The following is a 6,000-nucleotide window of genomic DNA, read 5'->3' as shown; positions in this document are numbered from 1 at the left end:
TTTACTGGCCACCTCCTTCTTATAAGGAACAAAATGAAGGTCTCTGATGGGAAGTGCAGCATTTTTCTTGAGGGCAGGAGAGCTGAGAACAGCCCTGTTCTTAGAAATGTAAGGTGTGGTTTTGCACAAAAAAAATAAAGTTCTTTGTTTTATAGCTATGACATGCTATAAAACCACTGCTGACATGAAACTGAACAATTCAGGAGAGGCAAACAACTTAGAAAGCACATAAAAATTGATAAGGGACTTCACCTGGTAAACTCAATGGGACTTTTTGCCTGATATGTTGAAAGGTTGAAATCTCTGTAATAAAGAAAAAGCGAAAAAAAGGAAAAAGATGTGACGTATAATTTAGGGCTTGACCTTACAGCTTTATTTGTTTAAGTAGTTTCCCCCTTTTCTGAAGACTTATTCCATGTGGTGAAGCATTATTTTTTCCTAAGTTATGTTGCCATGTTAGTGTCTTAATAGTTTTCAGACATAAAGGTATTTGGGGACATATCTTTCCCTTGTTGAAGTAATGACCAACACTTCCCACTTATTTCAAGGGTACTTTAATCTATCTTTTCAAGGCTTTTTTAATTAAAATGAATTATTCAGTATGTGTACAGCATTTTGAAAGTACACATAGCTACGTAAGTGCTACGTGTTATTACTACTCAACTCATTATCTTTTATCATAAAACTAGCCATGACTTAGCTGCTGTTAAGCTTCTTAGTTCTCAAGGCAAATGAACACTAGAAAATGCTTTGACTTTTTTTTTTTTAACCATGGCAAATTGCTACTACCACTGATTACAGCAGGGTATGAGCCATAACTGAACCAATGTAGAGATCAGTTGTAGCTTCACTTCTTTAGGAAACTGAACTCTTATGAGTTGCTGTGCTGCACTGGATCATAATGATGGTGGACACAGGAATATGATTTGTCATTGCTCCATTCTTTTTACAGACACAAACATGCAAACAGTGCACCCTTGGAAAATGGTAACTATACACCTAACTTGTGTCAGTGGTCACAGGAGGTGCACAGGGCAGTGGAAAATCAGAAGTGGAAGACACCTACAAGGCACTTGCATTATATCTGTGCATTTATGTTTCAAAAATGGGACACTACTGCTACTAATGCTGTCATAAGAGATTTCTTTCTGTACAAGTGCATTTGAAAATCCAGGCTTTTGATGTTTTTATGCTGGACTAAATAAATCTTGCCTAAATTTAGGTATGTGTGTTAGTTGTGGGTTTTAGAAAAATTATCTGATTTTGTCAAGAAGATGTAGAACTTGAACTTTTTTCATGTAAAATTAGAATCTTGCTAGGCCTCTAAAACAGGCAATCTATCAAGTTTGCCATTGAGTAATTATAGTAATAAGAATTAAACATTAGTAATAATTAAATAGTAATAATTCATAATTAATAATAATAACAACAAAATAGCAAATTTAAAAGTCTACCACTAAATATGTCAATGAATCTGTTTTTCTAAGTGTATATGTACCTTATCCACATATATTCAGAATGTTTTGACATAAAACCTGAATTTTGCTGTAGGGAAACATTGTGAATTAATAGCAGCAGGTAGAATAATATTGTGGCTACCTCTAGGGTAAATTCTACCTGGCTTTATTTAGGCTACAAAAATACTTCTCATACTTAGTTGTCTTTTGGCTTGGTTGTTACTGAAGAACCAGAAGAATACTTTAGTTCTTGGAGTTTTTAAAAGAAATAGATGATATCCTGCCCATTGCCCTATAGCTTTTTCATTTATTAAATTATTAGAGTTATTCCTACCTGCACACAGTGAAGATGAGAGTCCTTTTTCCCACTTGCAATGAGACTTCATAAACAAAATTGCATAGAAACTTGATAAGATTCTTGTACTTTGAGTGTGAGGGAATGATAGATTACTGCCTAGGTCACTAAAGGTACAATGAACCCCTACAAGTGAATGGCATTATTTTGTGTCTCTGCTGCGTTATTCTGATTATTGCTGTTAGTAATATCTGACACTTACACATCTTTTTTCTGAAGATGTTAAAATCTTTAAAGCTTTGAAAAGCTCACTTAATTTTCATAAAAATCTGTGCTTTATATGAGTCTTTAGGTAAAAATAGATATTTAGGCAAAGCATGGTTTTCAGAGGCTTATTTAAATGCACACAGTGAGTTGTTTGCTGACTGGGGACAGGTTGTTTGACTCTTAATCTACCACTCCATCTAAAATGCTTGTTTCCAGCAGCACAATTCTTCTGATGTAAAGGGAATTACATTTAACTTTCTGAATCACTACATTTCCTTTCAAATGCCTGTTCAAATATTGTTAGGAGGAGATGAAAACTAATGTTCCTGGATACATGCTCACTGCATTTATTGAAAGGGTCTGTCATGCTGAACCTCAGAACAAGCAGCTTTCCTCGTCTATAAAAACTTCACCTTTCCCAAGAGAAGGCTAGCTGCTGGGAAGTTTGTTTCTTTCTTCAGGTTAGGAAAGCAGCATAACAGACCTCACAACAGATTTTTGGGCAATTATAAAGAGCAGAATGTACTCGGAGCAAAGAACGTGGTGAGGGGATAAAGAGCAAAAATCCTAGACCCTGTATTGGTGTTAAATTTATTTCTAAGACAAAGTTTTGATTTTGTTTATATTTAATTGCCCCATTTTATAAACTTGCTTTTTGAGGGTAGTCTAACATAAAATTATCAAAATCTTCTTTACTTGACCCTCTGTTGTTAAACATTAGTTGTGGTGGCATCAAGTAAATAAGGAACTGAGAATCAAATCTTCTATTTTCTTTCTATTTCTGGCTGGAATGAGTCTTTGCCTTGATAAAAAGGGTAGAGAGATACATTGAAATAAAAAAATTACAGAACCCTGAAATTCAAGTTCTGGCTTGTGACTGCAAATTGCTGAAATTCTCTGAGGCTCTGCCCCTTTCTCTACCTCATTCTTTCAAACTTTTCTAGTTAAATTAAAGCTCTTCAAGGCAGGGATTTTCTATAATATATACTAATTTAAGACTTAGCATAGTTTATGTTGATGATTTAACTTAAACATCATATTTACTAGTGAAATGAACAAACCGTAAAGAAATGAGCATGAATCACGACCCTAATGTGGGGAACTGTGGTAGGAGGTGGATGGGGGCAGCCATGGGATTGTACAAGTGTCACAGACTTCTAACCACAGAAACTGAAGACTGAAAGAACATGCATTTACAAACCATCCTAAGCCTAAATGATTTCCAAAGGAAAAAATGGTAATGGGATTAAAATTAATTAAAAACAAACAAACCCAAACAACAAAAGAACCCAAAGTGGGAATGGAAAATTCAAATTTCACTAGAATCAAAGCAGAAGTTTCAATGCAGCTGCCCCTCAATAAATCTGAAGTCAGTGTCAGCTGAAGACTGAAAGTATTTTTATTTCTTACAATGCACAGCTCTTGAGTACTTTCTACTGCTCACACTGTTGAGTATGTATCCTGTCTAGCATCCCTATTACCCATGAAAATACAGCTCAGAAATTTGCTAGGCTTCATGTAAAAAAACGAAACATCAAATAGTGGGTTTATTGTTTTTGAGAAGTGACTGACTTGAAATCTTTTTCTCTGTTCTGAAAGATATTGTAATAGTGAAAAAGCACATAAATTTATACATATTTAATATCACTCTATAAAGAAGCAAAATGGGCACTTTTTGCATTATCACTTAGATTGTTTTCATATAATTGAATAAATTTTTCTAATGAAGCAAAGAAAATGTTCAGTATGGACAATTTTTCAAACTGAAGAAAACATAGTAGAAAACCCAGCATGAGCAGATGTTTTGAGTAGTTTAGGAAAAGCTAGAGCCCTGGGCGAAAGCAGACTGAGCAATATTTTTAATGGGTCCTATATACATTTAACAGTTTTTAATAAACCCATGAAACAGAAGGAGTTCATTAAAGTAATGCCAGTCTTCAAATGGCCTGAAAACCATTATTTATTCCCTTCAATGTATGAAACTAAGTTGTTGCAAGGAGATTGGGACACCTACAATATGATTTCATTCGAAGATTTGTGGTTTCTGACATGAATATTGAACACATTGAAATGAAAGAAGAAGCCTTGGCTTTCCAGCTTTGATAAAAGAAGTTCCATGTCCTCAGTTAGGGAAATAAATTGCCCATGAACTCCTTACTGCCTCATCCACAAAGACCTAAGTATTTTCCTTATTCCCATGGATGAAGGGCTAAAAATTCACGGATTTCCCAGATGATGCAAACTTCAAGGATATTTTGGCTGCCAATTCATGCTTTCTAAAAAGCACACAAATGATAGTAATAGAGTATTGGCAGAACTGAGAGAAGCGAGATTAGGTAGGAAATTAGAATCCAACTGAAAAAAAAAATCAGTTGTCTGATTTGAGACTGAGCATTGATGGTATTTGGATATATGTAGTTACTAATCTTATGCATCTAAGAGGCTGTTCTTGTGAGAGAGGTGTCAGTGGTTTGCTGGGAAAAAGGAAATGGACCCTTCTCAACTGGAAAAGGTGGGACTGGAGGGCTTTTCTAGAGCTTTGAGCCAAATTACTTAGAAGGGGCTACAAAGCTTATAATAAAACTTTATATATACTCTCCCCCATCTCCCCCCTCCCAATCTCTCTGGTTTTCAGATGGGTAGGAATGCATTAACATAATAACTCATTGACAGCTTAGCTGACACACTTAGCTGCCAGTATCCTCCTGCATTCTTCTATTTCACGTGGATAGTCATGGCAGAGGTGAACTTTAAATTCCAGACACAGCTTTTCTGGGGCATTTGGGAGGTGATTTACAGAACCTACAAACAGATGAAGTTGTTCTCATATTCAAGACATAAAAGTCTCTTTTGCTCTTCTTGTGCATTATTCAGAATATTTGCGCTAATTTTTCTTCTAACAAAGCATTCTGATTATCCTTGTTAATGAATCAGCTTTCCTGGTTTTCTTTAAAGAAACTACCTTATATTTTAGGGTGAATAGGGTGTTTTGTTTTGTTCTGTTCCAAAATTAAGTCTGACTCAGCCAGGTGTGTTTTAGCATCAGCTTTGTTGAAACAGGGAGATGATTTTTGTTTTGCATAGAAATTTGATGATCATTAGTGAAGGGATGTGAGGAATTCTTCTGGTCTCAAATTTGTCACTATTATACAACCACACCCATAAGTCAATTTTTTCATTGTGCTATCATACAATGAATGCAGGCTCTTAGGAGGTGCCAGACTGACAGCTTTGAAGTTTACAGAACAGGTTTTGCAGAGGCATTAGCAGCTCTCCTTTTGCACTTCGATCTTTCTGAACAACTGCAGCTTGATTAGAAGACAACCTCAGTTACTACCTGGTGAATCTAGTTATAACTTGCCATCTCTTAGGATATTCTGTTCTTTCCTTATCCAGAAGTGACCCAATTATATGGCTTTTTTTTCTTCTTCAGTTCATTTGAACACTGTTCCAGTTTGGCCCCTACTGGATGACATGACTCCTAATTGTAGCACTGCTTTGTGGACTGAGTGGGCAGTGAGGGTGACTTCCTTAATCTGCTTCAAGGACTTCACTCCAAATTGCTATGGAGAGCTGCTCCTGTGGGCAATTTGCCTTCTTCTTACCTGTACTCAGCCACACTGCAGATAAACCTAAGGAATCCGGTCTCTGGGTATTAAACCAACAGCTCTCACAGCTGCCAGTTTCACAAAATAATCAACTCTCAATTATGCAGCATAATGGCAATGGTAGAATAACCCAAATAAAACAAAACCAAGGCTAATATGAAAGGTAAGTAAATTAAGCAGTAAGGATAGATTTAGTGTGCTCACCTTGGAGAGGCTGGTAAGCAAAATCCTGTAGAGAGCAGAGGCAGCTTTAAGCAGTCAGAATGGGGCTGGGCACGAACCGTGCCCCATTCAGATGGGGTGATGTGGCCAGGAGTGATGGAGGAAGGTATGGCCTGCAGATCCACACCGTGGATAATCCATTCAGATAGCA

This window comes from Melospiza georgiana, chromosome 6, assembly GCF_028018845.1.
Source record: "Melospiza georgiana isolate bMelGeo1 chromosome 6, bMelGeo1.pri, whole genome shotgun sequence".
Classification (NCBI taxonomy): domain Eukaryota; kingdom Metazoa; phylum Chordata; class Aves; order Passeriformes; family Passerellidae; genus Melospiza; species Melospiza georgiana.
Note: the sequence above shows the minus strand (reverse complement) of the source record.